Source organism: Acomys minous (assembly GCF_964271855.1).
Source record: "Acomys minous genome assembly, chromosome: 4".
NCBI classification, from domain to species: Eukaryota; Metazoa; Chordata; class Mammalia; order Rodentia; family Muridae; genus Acomys; species Acomys minous.
In genome coordinates, this window is record NC_140486.1 from 87,950,855 (window position 1) to 87,973,896 (window position 23,042).

General features: G+C 43.8%; 1 pseudogene across 1 annotated transcript; it reads left to right on the forward strand.

Annotated features, from left to right (window-relative positions):
* The first annotated feature begins 3,898 nt into the window (after positions 1–3,898).
* Positions 3,899–5,152, forward strand: LOC311595540 (myeloid leukemia factor 2-like; annotated as a pseudogene). The gene has a single exon. The product of its transcript is annotated as a myeloid leukemia factor 2-like (transcript).
* The last annotated feature ends 17,890 nt before the right edge of the window (positions 5,153–23,042 follow it).

Consider the following 23,042-nt stretch of genomic DNA (forward strand, 5'->3'; position numbering starts at 1 on the left):
GCATGGTAGCAAATGAATTAATAGTATATGAGATTTCCTTCCAACCTGTTTTTTCTTCTTCTTCTTCTTCTTCTTCTTCTTCTTCTTCTTCTTCTTCTTCTTCTTCTTCTTCATGTTTTTAGAGTAAAGGGGTCTAGAAACTGAAAAGAGTAACTATTTTAACAAGCAAAAGAACACAGTGGTTTTCACATTCAAATCAAGGCCAAGGTTGTTTTTCTGACTCCAGACAGGTCTCTGTAGAAGACAGTCATTTATGAATTGGGTGAAGCTTGTGCCTGGCAGCTGAGGTGAGGTGGAGAAGATGAGCCATGAAAGTTTGTGAGAGTCTGGGGAGGGGGGTCACACTGGGAAAGTGTAGGTGATATTTAGAGAGACATCCATTGTCTTCAGAGGTGTCCTGTTCCCCAGGCAGCCTCTAGGTGTTTGAGAAAGATTACAAGTGCTAAAGATGATACAAAAGGAAAAAAGAAGGGCAAGAGAGTTGGGTTTGGCCCAAGAACTTATGATCTGAGTCATAGAGACGAGAAAACATTTGACAGAAGGGAAGAGCGTGTGTGTGTGTGTGTGTGTGTGTGTGTGTGTGTGTGTGTGTGTGTGTGTAAGGAAGATATGAGTGCACAGACAGAAGACAGAAACTCTGTGATCTTGAGAGAGTACTGGGAACTCTTTCACACCCTGAGTGACAGGCAGGATGCTCTGAGGCCTGGAATGTGCCCAGTGAAAAGCAGTGCTCCACTTTTACTTTACCGTAAACACCAGTGATTGCTGAGTCCTGTTAGACATAGACTATGTACACTTCAAATTCCTGTAGACTTGAACATATGTTATGGGAAAACTATGTTTGTTTGTTCTGTTTATTTTTTGAGACAGGGTTTTTCTGTGTAGCCATCCTGGCTGTTCTGAAATTCACTTTGTAGACCAGGCTGGCCTCCAACTCATATCGATCCACCTGCCTCTGCCTCCGGAGTGCTGGGATTAAAGGTGTGCACGAACACTCTCGGTTTACAAAAGAGAGTCAGAGAGTCCTCAGTAGCAGGATTGGTGACACAGGTTTGTAAGGATTATCCTAGTCCTTGGGAAGCCGAGATAAGGACTTTGTGAGTTCAAGTCTTCTCACCTGTGAAAACCAGGATCCAGGAGCAGGTAAGGGAGACCAGCATCGAGGTGCAGATCTATCTTTATTATGCACTGGCAAGCTTTTTTTATACAGCCTTTGGACCAATGGGGAATCCACACGAGCTCGAGGGCAGCCAATAGTCCCACTGTTGCTATGGGGAAGTGCCAGTCCAGGCAGCACCTGAGGTAACTTCAGTGCAAAAAAAGGGAAGCAGCCTCCGCCGTTCCAGGCCCGTTCTGAGGTTCTGCTAGTTTACTAGGATCCTCTTTTGTGTCACATGCCAGTGGACATGGGCAATCGTGCAGTATGCCTCGCTCACTGTCCACCAGGCCCCCTCAGGGGTCACAGCACCTACACTCACCCAAAACAAACAAACAAAAAACAAACAAACAAACCAAAAAACAGATAGAAGAAAAATGATCTACAGTAAAGAAAACTGTGATTAAGATACTTTGTGACACAAATGGAGTTGGCTGTTGAATGACTTATGCAAATCTGACTGATAGTTTGGGAAGGGGACATGTCAGTGCAGTATAGTTTACATTTCTACTGCTTTGGATTCCTATAAATAGTTTTGAAAGGAACTGGAGTAGGCACAGGACACACTAAGATCAGTTCTCAGCACAAAGGACATTTATTTGCCCCAGAGGCACAAAGGGCAGGGAACAAGAGACAGGGACAGGAGACAGAGGACCAGAGAGAAGGAAAAAGAGGAGGAAGGGATATCTTCCCCAGAGGGACAAAGGACTGCCTTTGGGTAGAGAAGAGACAAACATGGCCCATAAGCAATTGATAGTTTATAAAAGAAAAAGGAGAAACCCCATATTAGGATAAGGTGTCTAATTTTAATTGCATGTCAATCAGGGTATCCAAAAGAGGGTTTTCAATTGCTGGACTTCTATACTTTGCTAGCTGGACCTTGGTGGTCAGCTTCAGGAGGAGGAAGTAGCCAAAAAAGAGAACAGACCTGGTGACTAGCTTTAGGACTATAATGTAATAGTTTTAACAAGGGGGAGAAGAGTAAAAAGCAAATGTCTGTCAGCGCCATGTTTGTTTGCTGTGCTCGGGCCTGCCTGAGCCCTTCAGGTTCCTTTCCCACTTTCACACACTGTACTCTAATATATTTTGTGGGGCCAGATGTGTACCTTAGTTTCAATAAAACATTTTTAAAATATGTGTTACTCTCTGTTAACAGAAATTCAATGTAACAAAAATTACAGAGTGTGCTTTAAGACTTAAGTATCATGAATAAGCAAATATAGAAACAAAAAGGAAGGGCCAAGAGATAAGGTGTATTTAAGATGGTATTTTGGAAGAAAAAATATATAGAAGAGGATGGGGAAATTTTTTGTTTTGAAGAAACATTATAGATGGATGACATTCATGCCAGAATGTCACATTGACATAATGGTATTTTTCAGAAGTCTGGTGATAAAAGGTGATTTAACTCTGTGAGACACCAATGCTCTCCAATTTGGTCTGATTCTTTTTATCTTTATTCACAAGTGTCAACTTGACATGGCCTAGAGTCCTAGGGGAGGCCAGCTCAGCTGAGGCATTGCCTAGCTTAGATTGGCCTGAGGCAGATTTGTCCTGATTAGTAACTGATCCAGCAATACCCAGACCGCTGTGAGCAGCACTATCCACAGGCAGGTAGTGTTGGGCGCCTAAGAAAGCTAAGCTACATGTGAACCCGTGGATGGGGAGCCAGAGAGTGAGTCAGCAAGCAACACTCCCGGGCTTTGCCTAGCGTTCTTACTTAAATTCCTTCCCGAACTTCCCCCTACAATGGATTGCGGCCTGGAAATATAAGCCAAATAGTCCCCAAGTTGCTTTTGGCTAGAGGGTTTTATCAAAGCAACAGAAAAGTAACAAAAATATCCCCCCGTTTTATTTTTGACATAATGTCTATTAAGAATTCACGAAACTGATGTTCTAAGATCCAGTTCGGAATGTTGGTCCTAACTCTCTTGGCTCCACCAATGGCTCCCTACTCAAGGACGCTAGCACTTGTATCCAAACTGGAGCTGTGGATCAAATAGCGCTCAGCTGAAGTTGTGTAGAGCGGCGTAGTTGATGAAACGCCATTACACGGGCAGTCTCTGTCGATCCTCATGGCAGGACTCAGCCATAGATGATGTTTGCAACATCTCATAGATGTGGTTTTTGAGGCACAGAGACTTTTACTGGTTGTTATGACAACCCAGAGGCGCTAGAAGATTGGCATCCTACTCTTGTGGTCCTGAAGGGCAAGCCTGTACTGCGCATGCTCTTGGAAGTGGTTCTGTGTGGCTCTTTGGGGCTGAGTGGATGTGTGTACCTGACTTGGAGCGGGAAGAGAGAAGGAAGGACTCGGAGTGTGATGACGAATCTGCCTGTTCTTTTAAGGCCTACATCTAAGTACAGAAAACTTCCTTTTCTTTAGACTAAAATGGAAAACTTGGACACTCTGTAAGGTCAGACGTCAGGTGACAGAGACTAATCTGCAGTTGATACTAGGGAAAAAAATAGCTTATTTTGCTTATTAACTTGGATTCCATAATGTTTCCATCTTTATTTTGAGATAAATTATTTAGCAAACAACAAACCTCCCAAAACAACCCACTTTTGCTACTGGGATGCTAATTCCATCATAGGCAGAAAAGGAACAGCGATTTCCAAATAGCTAAGACCAAAAGTTTTAAATAGAGCTGCACATGATGGTGGGCACTATAATCCCAGTACTCGGGAGGCAGAGGCAGATGGATCTCTGTGAGTTCGAGGTCAACCTGGTCTACAAAGTGAGTCCAGGACAGCCAAAGCTACATAGAAAAACTCTATCTCGAAAAAACCAAACAGGGAGCAGAAAGAGAGAAGATAGGAGATGATGGAGAAAGAGGATGTGGCCTGATGGAGCAGATCAAGCCCAGACAGGACAATTTATTGTATGAAGCCCCCTGGAGTTGAGATCAGGGTGTTCCGCTTCGTGAGGGACGTGGAGCCTGAGGACCCCATGTTTCTGATGAACCCCGTTGCAATTCACCGTCAGCATATGAGCTGCATGTTGTTCAGGTGGCTTTGGCTATAGTCCTTTCCTTAGAGCAGTACAGGTAATATGCCAGCAACCAGTCTTGCCAGCCGAAGGATCCAGGATGGGGCTGTTTCTCCCTTCAGGATGCTGGGAATGTCTGGTGGCTTCAGGGACATATTTGGGACAGTGAATGACACGATTGGGAATATGGAACACATGGCTGCTGGAGGCAACTACCAGACTTTTTCTTCCTCCACTGCCATCTCCTACTCCAACACTTGGGATGGTGTCACCAAGGTTTAGCAGGAAACATCTGAGATGTGCTCTGCCTCACTTGGGATCCTGGAGACATAGAGGACTGTCTGGGACTCAGACAGTGGTCTAGAGTAGATGTCCATTAGGCATCACATTCGGGACGGGGCTCACGTCTTCTAGCGCTCCTGAAACCACCGCATTGGGGACTAGGAAGAACGGCAGGCTACATCAACCTGGATGAAAGTGAGGCAGCAGCATTTGATGATGAATGATGAAGAGAGACATCCTGATTCAGGCAGCAATGCCCTCTGGAATTTCAGAAGCTTGAGGCACCTGTGGGTGGGGGATGAAGGACTGAGGGGTCTCCTTGCCTGGCTTTCCAGGGACCTGAGGACTTCCCCTCCCGACAGTCCCCTGGTGAAGGTCTCTGGCTCTCAGTCTTTCTTGTCCAGGCTGAGAGGCTGAGAAATCATCCCTGGAAATAACTTTGTCCTTTCCAACTTCCATCCCAACTTAATATTAAATTAACAGGCAGGTTGGCCCCACCTCTCCCTGGGAGTCTCAGGAGAACCTTTTACTGTCCCCTTTACTTACTGTTTCCATCTTTTATCCCCTCACCATGATGACCCCACCCATCTTGTATCCACTAACTTGAGTTTTCATTTTGCTGCTCTAACTCTAAGCTGCCCCGACCAGCGGGGGTTCGACTAAAGCTCAGGAGGAGAATCACCTGAATGAGGGACCGAACACAAGACACAAAGAAGAAGAGCAAGTCTGAATGTTGATGAAGCTCTCAAACTTTTATTTTTCAGGCAGCAGTTTATATAAGGCAGGAGACAGGGAAGCATATTGCTATGGCAACCCAGCTGCAGGCTATCTCAAGACACGGGGAATTTCAAGCAGGGTCATAATGTCCTGCCACACAGGATATCTTGCTCTATCTATCTTTAGTCTAACTGCTAAGCCATAAAAGGGTTGTTCCATCTTTATCTATCTTTTTAGTCTAACTGCCGAACTACAACAGGATCAGCTGATTTCTGGTAAAAGGCAAACTCTGGGAAAAATAGAAACTTAAAGGCACAGGCTTGGACAAGATGGCGAGACCCTGGCTGTATAGCCCATGGCCCCCCAACACTAAGCCACCTCATCTTTCCCTGAGCCCCTGCCACACATTGAAGGTTTTTTTGTGGAGACAAGGTCTGGGTTTAGGGATCTCCATCCCTCAGATCCCCTGAACCTTTGCCCATCTCTTCCTCAGAGCACCACAGATGCCATGGTCCTGTCAGGGCTGTGGAAGGGATGGACTGGTTCCCAACTCTTGGTCCTTTCTCGCACCCCCAAAACCACAGAACACTTTCCTATACCCTTCCCTGCCTTTATAAAAAGAAGTTATTTGTGCAACTGATAACTATGTGTTTATTGAAGAGAGCAGAATGGAGCAGAAAAAGAAAAAACCAAACACACACTCAGACAGACATATAAACAGACAGACAGACAGACAGACACATCACCATCAACAACAACAATAGCAAAACAAAGCATAGAAAACATCTCATTGTGGAAGCCGTATGTCACAGTGTGTCTCACAGTACGCCCCTCTACCCACACATCTTCACTTGCAAATGTTCATTGCAATGAGTCATGGTCTGGCTTGAGATCTCTGGCTTCCATGACACCATCAATATTAGATTCTCATTGGGACAACTCCTGGTTTATCTTGTTGTCCTGTGTCATGGAGATCTTGTGACTTTGGACCAGGAGGACTGCTCCTTTTATGCATCCTAATCATTTAAAAATGATATAGATTTTGGGGTGGGTCAATTCAACTCCCTGGATATGGGCCTGGGTGGTAGTTGAGCTGGTCAGTGCACTGGCTCTCCCTTATCCACAGCGCTGCTTGGGCTAGGCCACCCAATGCCACCATCAGCCAGAGGCAGGATCAGCTCTTCTGCTCTCATCTCCCTGGGGCTGGCTCACCTGCATCCATGCCTCCAGCTCCACTGTGCTGCCCAGGTGAGGTGCGGGGCCCGATCTCCTGTGTGGGACCCTGCTGTTAAGGTCAAAGTTCGGAAAGTTTGGCATTTTGGTATAAAATGGCAGGCTCCCTTTCTCAGCTGTCGTCCCTTTCCACCTGATCTGGGGAACCCCAGATCTTCTACAGAGCTTCACATGGCTCTCAGAGAGATTACACGGCCAACTCTTTCCTGATAAGAAACCAACTCAGCAAGCACCTGGAGATTTCTGGATATACCTACCCTATGTTAATAAGATATCTTGGTGTCTTGGTTTTCAACCAATGACTTGTAACCTTACCTAGAGTTTTTTTTTTTTTCCTGTAATCATAGGATAAGATAACTAAGTACTGTGTTTCCCATCTTAGGATAGGACTGTGTTACTGTATGCAAATCAAGTATCCCTGGTGGCCCAGCCCAAGCAAATCATTCACCCTCAAACCCCCTCCCACTACCTAAGGTTTATAAGTCCCTGTTTCACATGAAATGAATGGGCCAGCATCATCAGTTTCATCAAAGATCATCTGATACTTGTCATTTATTCTGGGGGAAGGAGGGGCTCCCCTTCTCTCTGAAGAATTCATTGCTGGACCCTTGTGGTTTGCTGGCCACACAGCCACTTGCTGCTGGCCGCTGTGAGCTTCTGCCATTCACCGGTGTGTCAGGCTCCTGAATGAGCCATTTTGTCCACCTGGACAGAGTCAGGCTCCTGCTTCTGCCTTTCTCAGTTTCAGAGTTTCCTGTTACCACTGACTCCCCCAGGTTGGGCCTTTGTTACCTCCTGGCTTGGATTTCTGAGCACTGAGCCTCTCTGACCCTGTGCTTCTTCCTTCTGGTTTTGTTCTCGACACTCTGAGCCTCTCTGGAGAGTACCCCACAAAGCCCAGGTTCCTCCTGGACAATCCTGAATGCTGCCGCTGGTGAGAGATGGGGCCAGCTCTCCGGAGCACTTCATCCTGTGAGGAGCAGGGCCAGTTACATACAGCCCCTGGACATGCACGTGGTCCCCAGAGGCTGCCCTGCAGGAACATCCCATGTTCTCTAATGGTGATATGAGCCATGGACATTAACACAACCTCTGCTGCTGTGTATCCACAGAATTAGACAAGGCCCTCGGTGGTAGCTCAGGCTGGGCCCTCACCATGGCCACTCACAACAGACTATTCGTCTCCACCTCAAGTTTCCAGTTCCATCTCTCTTCATAATGCTCAAGCTGTTGCACTTCTCTCTCTCTCTCTCTCTCTCTCTCTCTCTCTCTCTCTCCTCTCTCTCCTCTCTCTCTCTCTCTCTCTCTCTCTCTCTCTCTCTCTCTCTCTCTCTCTCTCGTTTGAGCACCACCACAGCCTTGTACTCTATGGTGGCTTCCACTGCAGGCTGGCCATGTGGCTGGCTGGCCCCTGGGTAACATCCTCCATCCATGCGGCATGGTGTAGAGGCATGCAGCTGTCTATGGCCTGCCTGTGCTGTGCTCTGGAGAGCAGGTCTGTGGGTAGCATGGCGGTCCTCGGGTCTCTGTTTATCTCCTCCTACACTGAAATGTCTGAATTTGATTTGATTTGATTGAATTTTTATGAGTCCTAGGCATAAGACAGCTTTGGCCACCAAGCCAGGCATCAAGCTAGGATGAACAAAGGACTGCCATCTGCTCTGCCTTTGACTGTTATAAGAACACTACCACCACCGGCACCACCAAGGTGTCTCTTCGCCCATTGCCAGGGGGCTGTGTATGACTCTTTAGGCGATGTTTCAGCTTTACATGTTTTAGCTTTTATTTAAAGAGTCTCTGTGTGCTTTCTTTGGTAACTTGGTTTCTTATTCAGTGGTGAGTGATGATAATAGAGTCTTCCATCTTGGCCTTGATATGAAAGTGAATGGTTTAGCACTGGTGTAACAGTGAATGATTTGGCATTCAGCACTAAGTGGGAGATTTACTCTAGCTTTACTTCAGGCTTTTTGTCTATCACGTATTGACCAGTAAAGAGTGTTCACCTGTAGTCCCATCGGCTGAAGATTCTTTTAAAAATTGCAAGTGGACATTGAACTAAAGCAAATATTTTCCCTTCACCTTTTAGAGATGCTCCTCAAGACTTTTCTAATTTTAAACTCTGGATGCTGCTTTGATAGGCATGACAATGTGTCACTCAGTTCTCCGTTGGCAGAAGAGTTGACTGATGGCCCCTGCTGCTTCTCTACTGGATCCAAGTGCTAGGTTCACAGTAAGGTCAACCTTTTCATAGCCTATTGCCAGCCAGTGACTGAACAGGGTGAGATTACAGTTGCAGGGCTATTTTCACAGTGAAGGGCAAGCCAAGAACTCAGTGCTGACACGTGCAGTGTGCTGTTATTTATTGTCAAGTATGGATTGAAGGTCGCTCGCAAATGGCACCAATGAGCCATCACTGGGAATCTCAGGCTCCTAGAAGTTTGATGTTTCCTTTTTAAAACACAATTTACTGACGGCAAATGTCTTTCAGAGATGGAGGATGAGTGAGAAGGACCATAGCAATGGAGTAATTGATCATCAATGAAGAGCTAATCTCATTGAAAGGGAAGGTAACACCAGGAGGATGGCACCTGCCATTTTAGAGCTTATGAAACAGTTAATGGATATCGGGCTTATTTCAAAATGTTTTGGTGGGTTTTCAACGTCTCCAAAAGAGAGATAATGCAAAGTGAAAGGGCTTTTAAATATCTATCTATCTATCTATCTATCTATCTATCTATCTATCTATCATCTATTTGTCTGTATCTATCTATCTATCTATCTATCTATCTATCTATCTATCTACCTACCTACTTATCTTTATGTGAGTCTCTGTAAGTGTATATGTGTGGGAATGTGTGCCATTGTGTTTGTCTGGAGGTCAGAGGATAGGTGGCTTCTCACCTTCCACTTCTGGGGTTGACCTTAGGTTATCAGGCTTTGGCAGTAAACACCTTAACCCACTGAGCCATCTCATCAGCTGGGCTTTTCTTAAAATGAAATACAGACTTTTGTAAATGGTTGCAGTAAGGGAGACACGGAAACAGCAGAGCCACTGGGGAAGGGGCTGAGAGTTTAAAAAGCCACATCCCACTGTGGTAGATAAAAATATGCTCTGATATTTCTGTGTCATATTTTAGGATATCAATTCTTACCCATGCTTCCCTCCCTCCCTTTCTCCGTTCCTCCTTCCAACCCCTCTCTCTGTCTGTCTGTCTTCCTTCTGAAAATGGGTTCAGTCAGAGGCATCAGCAGGACTTTAGAAGGTGATGACGACGAGAGTGAGGTTGGGGTACGCAGTCCTCTGTCTCCCCACCTTTTTAACACCTGACCCTCTGACCATGTTGGGCTGGTTGTCACACATGCCAGTCTCTGGATTCTAGTGGTAGCTTCCTCGGCTTCATTCTGGTCCATACAGTAGCCACCTTCTTGACTCCTATTCACACAGAGACACCACACTATCAGCTCTTATTACAGCTTTGTTATAAGTCCTTCCTTTCAATTACTTAGTGTCATCTGTTTTCAGCTGACACACTGCCTGATCCAGGATCCTTCTAGCTTTTTAATCTCTTCAGGTGCTTTTACCATCTCTGTATCCCTTGCTTCTGCTCACACTGCACTAGTAGTCCTGGTTTTGCTCTGGAGTAGAGTGGAATCCTTCCAGGACCCCAACTGACATACGGAGTTAGGATATGTAGCATTCTCAGTGCTACAGCTAGGTTAAAATGTGCAGCCCTGAAGTCAAATGCACCACTGCATGAAAACAACACAACCAAAAAATAGAGACGAATAAGTAGTTGACACTGAAGTTCCAAAAACCAGAATTTCCAGAAAACTTATATCCATAAAAGTTAGGCTCCTAGCTCAATTCCAGAATGGACTGTTAAGTATTATGATTGCCTAATTCTCAAGAAATGATCTTCCTTAAGATGCCAACAAAGATTCAGAGAAAGCAGTACATTTTTTCACATTGTTTAAAGAGATAGTTATTTGTTGGACCATGATCTCTATGGGGTATAAGAACACTTTGACAGAAATATTGCTGTATTCTAGGAGAGAAATGAATGCTAGCTGAAATTGATTTAGGTTGCTCAAGTGAAGATTTGCATTCTTGCATGGAGAAGGGATTGTTGCAAGTTAATGGAGAGCGTCAGCTTGGAAGCAAGTCTCTTGGGCATTCTCAGTGGCTTTGTTTTTAGTCTTGTTTAAAAATGTCTCCTAGACACTGATTTGAATGAAGTACATGGGATGAATATTTACTGCCTGCAAATTTGATAAATTTGTTGAAGAAAAGATAATATTCTGAGTTATAAAATCATGGTTTCAAATGACCTCAATCACTTGGAATTTTTGACTTAACGAGGGGGGAAGATAAAATGCAATCGATAAAGGCATAACAGTTGGAAGGGAAGAAACAAAGTGACATTACTCACAGATAACATGACTGCTTATGTAGAAAGGCCAGAAGAATCTACAAACTATATTGGCTTGCAAAGTTGTCAGGCTCTATAGATAATTGGCATATGTACAAAATTAGTGTTAGTTACACACTAGTAACAAATAGAGGGTAAAATAAAAGATGTCATCTGTAATAACATAAAAACCATTACATGTCTAAGAGTAGATGTAATAAAATGCTTGTATGCATTTTGTTCTAAACAGTATGAAACATTATTGGGAGACTTAGACAATATCTAAACAAGTGAAAGAAGGGGCCAGGATAGTGAATTGGAAGGCTAAGATTATAAAGATGTCAGTGACACAGAAATTTATGTATGCATTCAACAAAACTCTGGTCAAAACACCTGGAATTATTTTGTCAATATAAGTCTACAATATTTGTGAAAACACAAACAACCAAAAGTTATAAAGTAGAGGCAAATTAACCAAAGGAACACAGGGTCATTTTACCTGATTAACGATAAAGAAACCAATCAATCCAATATAGAAAGCCACTCAAGCCAGGCCTTTAATCCCAGCATTCAGGGAGGCAAAGGCAGGTGGATTTCTGTGAGTTCGAGGCCATCCTAGTCTACAAAGCTAATTCAGGACATCCTGGGCAACATAGAGAAACCCTGTTTCAAAGAAAACAAACAAACAAAAAAGAAAGAAAGCCACTCAATCCAATATAGAAAGCCAAGACTTCTCAATCAATGGTGTAGAGTCCATTGGATATCTAAACAGAAACACAGACAACAACAAAACAAAAATGTATCTTGGTCCTGTTTCATGCTCCCACATCTAACCCTAGATGACTCACCAATCTCAGTCAGGAAGATTATGGGACTAACAAACCACTTTCTGACTGAATTTAAGGGCTGCTCTACCAGAGAATAAGCTGGTACAATAAACTGTTCAAAAGCTCATGGCAGGCTGGGTGTAGTGGTATGTGCCTTTAATCCCAGCACTTAGGAGGCAAAGGCAGGAGGAGTTCTGTGAACTGAAGGATAGCTTGGTCTACATAGTGAGTTCTAGGACAGCCAGGGATGCATGGAGAAACCCTGTCTTAAAACAAAAACAAAGAAAAAGAAGTTCATGGCTAGCCGGGTGTGGTGGCACACATGTTTAATTCCAGCATTCAGGAGGCAGAGGCAGGTAGATAGCCGTGAATTCAAAGCCAGCCTGGTCTACAACGAAAGTTCCAGGAGAGCCAGGGCTATTATACAGAGAAACCTTGTCTCAAAAAAACCAGAACCAAACAAACAAAAAAACTAACTCATGCCTTAGGAGATAACAGGTCCTAATGAGGAGCCTTCTCCCATTGTTTTTCTAGATGGTCATGTCAAACTGCCTTTTAAATATTTATATTTATGTCCATGAGTTAGTGTTGCTCTCAACCTTGGCCAGAGAAACTTCCCACACTGTAAAAGTTAATGCAGAGATATGTAACTGGCCAAAACACTGAGACTAAGTGACTGCAGAGTGTCCTAAATGGGACATCCTCATCACACCACATTCCAAGGCTTAGGAAATAGCATGGAAGAGGGCTGGAGAGAGTGTAAGAGCCAGAAGGTGGGAAGGCTGCTGTGAAATGCTGCCTTCTGGACATGGTATGACTGTTGCTCACGATGTCAGTGCATAAGGTCACCCCAGGAAGCTAATATCCCAGTAGACAGCACTAATACGATGACTCAGTGGGTTATAAAGGAAGCAGAGAGGGCACGGATGCAGGAGTGGGCTGTGTGGCCAGGTGTGGGGAGAATGCTGGAGGTGCATATAATCAGTGTATGCAAACAGACGGAACTGTCAAAGGTTAAATAAAAGACAAAAAAGTAAAACAAAGCCTTTAAGAGAAAATATAATGGGACAATCTCATAATTTGGAGTAGACAAAGATTTGCTTAAAAGGTCACGACATAAAAACAACTAGATGGACTAGGTAAATAAAAAATCTTTTTATATCTTTAAGAGAACAAAGCAGCGGTCTGAGTCCATAATGAAATATCACTTAGCAATGAGAATGACCTCACAGTAGCTACCAAAAGCATGAATCCCAGAGCTATAACTGGGCAAAAAGAGCACATACTATGATTCCATTTACATAAAACCCTAGAAATGAGTCTGTGCTGCTACAAGCCAGATGTATTCCTCAAAACTGTGAGGAAAGCAACTTAAAGGAGCAAGGCTTCGTTTGGCTCACAGTTTGAGGGTGCAGTTCTTCATGATGGGGACAGCACGGCAGCTGGAGTGAGAGGGAGGCATGGATGCTGGCGCTCAGCAAGCTTCTGTCTTTTCCTTCTATCAGGGTCTGGGGAAACGGGGTGGTGCCTCCCAGTTTCAGGGTGGGTCTTCCCTCTTCAGTTAAGCTTTTCTAGAAGCACCCGCATAGATACACACAGAGGTGTGTTTCTACAGTGATTCTAAACCCTGTCGTGTTTAAAATCAAGGTTAACTAATACAAGTTTATTCTTGGGCAAACTGTGGCTAATTGGGGGTGGGGTGTGTATAAAGAGGATTTTTTGCGAGGGGCACTGGGTCATACTCTTCTTTTGGTTAGTTACAAATGTGAATTGGGTGTGTGAGAAATCGGTTGAGTTATGAATTGGTATTTGCACTTTCCTATAGGAGAGTAACTCATCAATGAAAACATTGACAATAAGAACAAATATGAAGCTTCAAACTGTGGAGCAAATGAACGCATTGTTCTGACGCTAGTTGGGAAGTCTGTGTCACATGATGGCTGAGCATAAGGCATCTTTGAGAAGCACTTCCAAAAAAAATGGTAGTGCGGAGAAGAAAAGGCAAAAGGAGAAAGCATTTGCAGTGCATTAGTCTGTTTTCCACTATAACATCTGAAGTGGAATACTTTTTTTATTTCAAAGTGGTTGACTTAGCTCTCAGATTTGAGGGTCGGTCAGATACCAAGATTGGGGGCCCTCTCTATTTGGCTTTGAAAGCCCCCAGGCTGTATCACAGCGTCAGAAGCAAATGGAAAACAGAGATCCTGCAGCATAACAGGAAGCCAGGGTGTGACTTTAGGGGTCAGGCTACTCTTTTATAACAATTCACATTTACAGGAAGTGCCTGGAGTCTGACCAGAATTCTGTAATCTTTTCTGAAGCCAATGCTGCCAATAACCTAATTACTCCAGCCCTACCTCCTGAGGGTGCCTTCGAGGAGGCTTCTAACACAGGGGCCTTTGGGAGACACCCTTAAACCATATTCAAGCCACATTGTCTAGTTCTGTTCTTTCAGGGTCAGGACACATTTGGAAATTTACATTCAGTTCTAGATACCATGCTGTAAGAGTGGCCACTGACAGGTTGGCATCTACCCAGACAAGGCAACCAGAGAGATATGTCTGTAAGCCTGGAGTCTTAGTGTTTAGTATAACCAAGGATGACTTGTCACTCAGGTCACAGTACAGTAAGCGTCCCTGCTGGGGTCTCCTTGGAGCTCATCCACTGAATCTTCTGCACTAGCAGATCAGTGAAAGAGAACAAAGAGGACCTGGTGGGACACTTAGTTCAGGACAGCATATACCTTTTGCCCTCCTTTTATTGTCCAGAAGATCTCATGCAACCCTAATCTGGAGCTCCCATGTAAAACCTACAGCATTCCCATATGCCCAGGTAGGGGGACGGGAAAGCAGCTAGATAGTTCTGCCTCAAATAACAATGGGTTGAAAGTCATTTGGGAAACAACAGAAGGAACAAGACACAGTAAAATAGGAAAAGTCGTAGCTCACCTCAGACATAGGAAAGGGGGCGCCGGCGATTACTTCTTTAAACATTTAAGTTGCCACTGTGTGGAAGAAGGCTTCTACTTTTTTTAAGGCAGAGCGAAGAGAACAGATGACGTTATTTCAGTCTGCTTAGTGTAAGAAAGAATTTGCTGTCGGTAGAGCTGTTCATCTCACAGCAGGCTAATTTGTGAGCACTGGTAAAGTAGTAAGGGCTCACCGGGTGCTAAATTCTTAAGCCCCTTTAAGCTCTAACAACCACACTTGAGGTAATATTATTAATAGACATGCTTTGCAGCAAAGGAAACTAAGTCTTAGCGAGGCCGGGTAGCTTGTTCAGTGACACACAGATGTTAAAAGGCAGAGACGGGATGTGAATCCTGGGTTCTCTCAGTGTACACAAAGCTTCTGCCTGTAAGCCAGCTGCCATGTTGCTTTCAGGCCCTTCTGCATCAGGCGATGTGGACCAAGGGTCGGCGTGGATGTTGCATTGGGCTGAGATGCAGGCTGTTTTCGTGACAGTGCTGAGTGAAGAAACTTCTGGGAACGTTGAGAGACCCGGCTAAGCAACTAGTGCGTTTGTATTGGAGGCTACAGAGGAAAGCGAAGGAATCTTAGATGGAAATGGAGCTCGATCCTAAATCCGCCCGAGTGTACTGTTGCTGTCATATGAACATGGTGAAAGCACGTTAATACACTTGAATGTGATGTCTTTATAAACCCTCCCCCAAAGCTTTCAGGGGAACAAAATGACCTATGGTGCTGTTTCATGTACATGAGGTTTGGCTTCTACTACAGCAAACCTCAGTTGAGTCCCTGCCAGAAATGTTGGTTGGGTGTTCTACATCGCCCCCTGCAGGGCTTGGAGGTGTAAGGCCTCTCCCTGAGCTGCCTGTAGTACTCTGTTGAGTTCTCACTCAGTTTGCAGAGAAGCAGACCCTGGAAACCATGGTAATTTTGTCAGTAACCGTGGAGACACTATTGCTCTTGAAATCATAGCCTATTCAGGGAGACTGGAAGCCCATCATAATTCTCCTTCTGGCTTACATTTGTAAAAACCAGGCATGCAAGACAAGTATGGTGTCCCGGCATCCGCATCAATGAAGAGACTCAACTGGTTACAATATAGCACGGGCAGCCCAGTGTCTTAAAGCAGGCATGTTTTCCTCTCGACTCAAGAACTGCTTGCTTCACGCCAAGAATTAAACAGAGCTAGATTACAGCCTGTCAAAGATGTTTCAGGGGTCACCAGACCACAGCAGTTAACAGTATGTCGTTTGAATGTAAAACAAAACAGAGTTCACCTAAAAAGAAGAGAAAGAGTAAGTATGTTTAGACCACGGACTTGAACAGACTGCCACACGTGGGTCGGGAAATTGCTCTCTGATTTGTAGTTGTTGAAGCCGTGAGAGATGGTGATGCAGTTTTCATTTTCTGACGGCAGGAAGCAAATGAACTCACCAGCAGAGAGATCCCCCCCCCCCCCCGACACACCACCCCACCCCCCGAGAGTGAATGAAACCAGAGACGAACGGCATGGGTTCTTACGGAAAACAAAAACATTTGTGGAGTAAACAGAATCTTACCAGGTATAAAGGATACTGAACCGAGGCCTTTGGTGGATCTGGGACCAGCCATCCATAAAGACAGAAGGAATAGTTCATACAAGTAAAACAATGAGGTTTGTGCAACAGACTCTGATGACAGGGTACGAAATTCCTTTCCAAGGGCCTCAGTTAAAGGTGGGGTAGAACCGCTCAAAACCTGTGTCAAACCCTCAGGTGTTAGTGAGAATCCTGTGGCTGCTCTCTAGGTGGGTTCCGAGGAGTCTCTCAATTCAACAGGTCTTAAAAAGCGTTTAGTAATCTGCATTTGTTATCATCCCTACAATAATTGAGATGGAGGTGCCTGCAGGTGTGATGCTGAGAAACACAGGCGGGTGGACGTAAATCCTGCTCTTAGCAAGTGGTGGGCCGAGGGCCGTGTACCACATGGGGTGCCAGCTGGAGGCTCCCATGGCCTACGCGAGGCTGCAGCCCACCTGGAAAGGGAAGCCTCAGATGTAGTGAGAATCAGAAACTGGGGCAGATGTCTTGTACACATCAACTCATTTAAGGAAGCCAGGAGCTAAAGGCAGGATGTCTCTTTTCAGCCTTTTCAGTTAGACGCCTATTTAAAGAATCTGCCGTGGCTGTGGTTCTCGACCCTCCTAACGCTGCCACCGTTTAATACAGTTCCTCATATTGTGGTGACCCCCGGCCACAGATTTATTTTCATTGCTACTTCATAACTGTAACTTTGCTACTGTTATGAATCATGATGTAAATATTTTTGGAGACAGAGGCTTGCCAAAGGGGTTGCGGCCCACAGATTGAGAAATACTGGCTTGGAGTGAAAAATGTCCCATTCCAACAGCTGAATTACGTGAACATCACGGTATGTCCAGAGTCCCAAGAATGCTAAGTATCCCTTAAACGGTTTCATTTTTTTTTTCTTTTGCTCACAGTTATGAAACACGAAGTTTTAAGCCCATGTCCCCATGGAAAGAGTTCATACTTTGAAGTTCTTTCTACATCCGAGAAATCTAAACACACCAGTGGCCATCATAAACTAACCCTGCTGTCCTGGGGAGGGCACAAGGGTGACAGGCGCGGAAGTGTGTGGCAAGATCAGAGCAATCTCCTTCTGTTTTTCTCATCGCCATCACCACAGGCTGCGTCCAGCTTTTTTTTTTTTTTTCAAAAACAGAAATAAAGCAAACAGGCAGAAACCCACCTGGCTCTTTGGGCAAAAGAGCAGTCGACACTGGGGCCTTCCTTGTACTTCCCTGTTGTAATAGGTGGGAATGGAAAAAGTCCATGCGTGCACCTGAATCTAATAAGGATCATAAGCACTAGGCCTGTGAAGGCCCATGTACGAGACATCCAAGTCATGGGTCTCATTTATTTATCTTTAAATTTTTTTTTACCATGGTACAGGATATCTATTTTGGGGTAATTTTATAGAAAGTAATAAAAGAGGTCTATTCTGGATTCAGACCAACAAAAGACTGGAAAATAGCAAACAATATACAAGACTTCCTTCCCACCAATTGGACAGTTAAAAATCTTATCAGACATTTGTTTTGTCTTCACAATAAGAAACAATTGAAACAATTTCCCCCTCGTTATGTGGTTGATTAAACAGCTGTTTTAAGTCAACACTCTTATTTTGATTATTTGTTGTTTAACATTTGGCCAGGACAATACTATCAGGTCTAAGTGCTAAGAAGTCTGAGACAACTAAAATATTTCGGTTGTGCTTTACTCAGGAGCCTTTTTCTCTGCTTGTCTTTTAATCTCCTAAACGCAAGCAGCCAAATCTTAGCTCATCCATTTTGGCAGGACAAAACGATTAATGGTTGGAAACACTTGGCACACGTAAGACTTCAGAGACCTCACTGTAGCATCAGCACAGGATGTTGTTTATGTACTTTCTATAGGATGCATAGCTTCATCCTGCGGAAGGATTTCCTTCATTTGGAACCCCCCACCCCCGCTCCCCAGGCCTCTGGCCAATTTCCCTCTTCCTTTGGGACTGTTTGTTTTTAAGAAATGATGCCAGGGAGAGAGATAGCCATCTTTCCACTGCTTTGTGGCCACGTGTGTTCTCCTGTGACTCTGGTTTGCTCTTCCTAAGTGATGCAATGGATTTAAGCTCATCTTTAGAACCGCTCAGTGAGTGGCCAGGAGTCTTAATACGGTATCGTGAGGGGCTGAAGTCACCAATGAGGAAAGCACAGCTGGAAGCTAGCTGTTGCATCATCTGGCCTTCCTGCACTGAACAAAGAGAAGTATTTTGCAAAGTATCCACAGATGCTCGGATTCCAAGTGACTTAATGCATTTGCCACAATAGTGCTTCAATCTGTCTTGGGATAGAGTGGGGGAGAAAATAGATGAATCTTAAAGATAAATTAGCAATTTGGATCCACTCAGAGGATTATTTTTCCTGGGACGTTTCCATTTTACATTACAACACAGGTTCCTTATGTCAAAAGGAAAGTTCTAGCACCACAAAACTGACCCTGATGTAAACTTTTAAATTTGTGTTGAACACTATGGTGTGGGTGTTGAAGTGGACATTGTTAGGGGTTATGAACTTTATTCTTTAGGAAAGCAAGAGTCAATATGGATCTCTAAAATAGAAGCAACTATTGTCATTTATTTATGACTACCAAGTTAAAACATTCTTCAAAAATCTGGTTTCATGCAGGGCAACTAGTACAGATGACAAACATATGGGTATTGTCATGTTTAATCTAAAAATAGTTGCAAGTATACATTGCTGTGTATTTTATGACCATGGATGAATTGCTCGAGAAATAACTCTGAGATTTAATAGTGGGGAAGTGGAGGCTCTCCGTGAACTTCATATGTTGTGGGTACATATCCATACCTTCTCCGCCACCTAAGAGCAAAGTACCTCGAGGGATGGAGAAATATGTAAAAACATCCAAGCATGCCAAGGAACTGAAAAACGGTAAAGAGGAAATGGCTATCCAGATTGAAATCTCATTCTGGCTCAGAATTTTGGGGGAATTTCTTTGTGTGTCTCTTATCCTTTGCACAACAGACCAAAATAAACATGGATACCAGGAAGAGTTGATTCAGATGTTTACTTTGACTTACCGTAAGAGCAACATTATTCCTTCCGTAGGACTATTAGCCTGCCATGTCCCTGCTCCCACGACTCTATAGCTTCATTTCCTACTAGGGCAACTCCTTGAAAACACATATATTGCATTACAGTCAGCGATTCAAAGAATTAATCAGTATTCATTTATTAACTGCTCACAGGGTGTCCAGTTCATTAGTATGCATTAGTATGTCACCATGCGTTAGTATGAAAATCACCTATAGTCCTTTTCAGCCTAGAACGTGAAGTTTACATTCTTCAGCAGAGCTCTGCTGGAGCCAAGCCAGTCCCCATGTGGAGAGTGAGAAATCCTACCTGGAATATCCTTTCCACACCTCTCCATCCTTCAAGCACAGCTCAAAACCTTTATAGGCGCCTTAGGGTTTCAGTTGCTATGATACAACACGATGACCAAAGCAGCAGCGACATCATACGGGGAAGTCAGTGTACGAACTCAAGGCAGCAACCTGGAGGCGGGAGCAGATGCAGAGGCCATGAAGGAATGATGCGTACTGGCTTGCTTTCTATGGCTTCTTCAGCCTGCTTTCTTACAGCACCCAGGACCACTTGACCAGGATGACACTGCCCACAGTGAGCTGGGCCTTCTCAGCTCAGTCATCAATCAAGGAAACGTAACACAGGCTTACCCAAAGGCCAGTTTTGTAGGGTTAATTCTTGCCAAATGATTAGCTTATATCAAGTTGACATAAAACGAGCCAGAACAATTGACCCTTTGTCAACTTTACACACAAGCACGTCACTATTAAACTATAACCTTTCCTTTCTTATTGTCTCCAAGATGTCATGCTAATATTGACAATAAAAATTATAACTTTTGAAAGACTCACAATCTTTAAAAATATAAACACTTTAAAAGTTCGGTCTTCTGAAAATATCCAAACTCTCTCTAAAATTCCAAAGTTTGTAAAGTTCCAAAGCTTCTTTTTAGAGAAATCATGTTAAAAGTTCAAAACCCTCCAAGCATGGCTTCTATAAAATAAAATAAAAATGAGCAAAATACTTTCTCATTTTAGGGAGGAAGAAGTTAGACACAGTTACATTCAAATCAAAGCAAAACCAAAGATCAACAGTGTCAGACTCCCCGGACTCAGAATCTTTCAGGCTTCGATGGGCTTGCCACACACAGGCAATGTGTTGGGTAGGTTCAGGCTGGCTCTCCTCCACAGCTGCTGCTCTTGAAGGCCAATGGAAAAGAGTTTGAAGTCAGTGTATCTCATAAAAAGACCAGGGGGTATCGGAAAGGGCAATGGGGGAGGGGACAAATGAGAACAAAATGTAATGACACATATCTGTAGAAATACTGTAATGTGCTGGCTAGTTTTATGTCAGTTTGACTTTGACACAGGCTAGAGTCATTTGGGAAAGGGAACCTCAGTTGAGAAAATGCCTCCGCTGGATTAGCCCATTGGCAAGTTTTTTCTTGATTGGTTATTGAGGTGGGAGGGCCCAACTCACTGTGGGCAGTGCTATCGTGAGCTAGTGCCCTGGGTGCTCAGCAAGCCTTAAAAAGCAAGCCAGTAAGTAGCACTCCTTCACGGCCTCTGTATCAGCTCCCACTTCAGGTTTATGCCTTGAGTCCCTACACTGACATCCCTGAATGTTGGGACTACAAGCTGGAAGATCAAATACACTTTTATTTTTTTTTAAACCAAGTTGCTTTTGCACGTGTCCTGCCTGCCAGTTGGTGACTTTAGGCCAAAGTGTGAGGCTATCTGAAGCTGGTCACTCTGACTTCTACCTGTTACTCTTTATGAGGGGCTAATAATAAGTTTTATGAACCACAGGGCAGGAAAGTGAACCTTTGGCTGTGTTATGTACGAGCAATGTGTTTCATAAGGCTGCTTCTTATAAAAAACATTGTACTACTTGAATAAATACCAATGCAAAAGTATACATAGGCAAAATTGATTCTGTAATTAAAGCACTGGGTATGTTTCTGATGGCTTTGTTTAAGCAGAGAAAAAGTTGTTAGTGTTTCAAGGGCAACAAAGGAGTATTTATTGCCCAAACATTGTGTCCTGGGCAGTGGAGAACTCTAGGTTGTGCTGGTCATTGCCATTGATGCTTATGAGGAGCCAGAGAAGCCAATGTGAGATCTATGTCTAAATATACAGACAGACACTCCTCATCTCCAGTCATGTGCTATAAGAGAACACCACTCAGTAGAAGCTTCTAGATGCCCTAATAAAACAATTGGGAGTTGACAGAGTTTTGTTTGTTTGTTTGTTTGTTTTTTTAAGACAGGGTTTTTCTGTGTAACAGCCATGGTTGTCCTGAACTCACTTTGTACACCAGGCTGACCTCAAACCCACAGCAATCCACCTGCCTCTGCCTCCCTAGTGCTGGGACTAAAGGCATGGGCCACCATGCCCGGCTTGGAGTTGACTCTTAGGAGAACCAGATTTCAACAGAAAGGAAAGAAAACCATACCTCAAACTCATTGATTCAGTCTTGATTAATGTGAAGATGAGGTCAGAAACTGGAAATATTAATTACAACCCTGAAATAATAAGAAACCCTGAGGTGCTGATTGGCCCAGCATGGAACATGCTGTACAAGCTTGAAGGTCTGAGTTCAATCCCTGAGACACACACATACACACACACACGCACACACACACACACACACACACACACACCTGTAGGAGGTGGTAGGATCTCAGCTCTTCTGCTGTGAGATGGGAGAAAGAGGCAGGAGAAATGCCTGTATCCTGAAGGGCCTGCTATCCTGAAGTAGGCAGCAAGGCAGAAACAAGAAAAATGCTACCTCAACAATGTAGAAGAGAATCCACTACCAAATGTCCTCTGACCTCTGTAAATATGGTGTGCCACAAGAGCATATGTATTCACACACATACATATCACACACACACACACACACACACACACACACACACACACACACACCAGGGAGGAGAGGAGATGGGAGGGGGAGAGGGAGAGGAAAAGAGAGAGAGAGAGATTTTCTTTAAAAGAGAAAAAGAAAGATTGTTGGAGTGATCTTGAGGCTTCAGATGTTTGCATTGAAAGAGTATGTTAGTGGACTGTTCAATGAGGAGAGCCGAAACAGGACATTATAGAAACGTCCACAGGAGGCTGATTTTAATCAGCTCTGACAAAGTTGTGTTGTGCCAATATCAGCCCACACCTTCTTTCACAATAGCAGGCTGTTATCTGGTACAGACAGCGGTTAGAACACAAGCACCGAGGGATGCCCATGCTACGAAACGGTGGCCAGCAGGGTGTGAGCAGAGGTCACTTACAAACTTTGGAAAGTAATTTCAAAAGGAGAGAATGCACGCTGCTTCTTCCTGTCCCCTTCCTGAGATGTTGGAATGATTGTTACTCATAGTAAGTTGTTACTCAAAAAGTCATGCCGGGGCCTTTCCTTATTTTTTTTATCTTATCTTTTATTTTATAATATATATATATATATATATATATATATATATATATATATATATATATGTAAGTAATATATATCTGTCTATTAAATAAGAATTTTCAGTGTTTAAATCTATTATATTTACTTTATTTATTTTTTTATTTAATTGAAAATAGCCTCCCCCCCCTCCAATAATACACCCTGATTACAGTTTCCCCTCTCTCTATTCCTCCTGGTTCCCCCCCACCTCCCTTCCCATCCAGACCCACCTCCTTTCTGTCTCTCATTAGAAAATGAATAGACTTTTAAGGGATAATAATAATAAGATAAAATATAATATAACAAGAAAAACAAGAGCTAACTCATCAGAATAGGATGCAACAATCAATCAAAAGGAAAAGAGC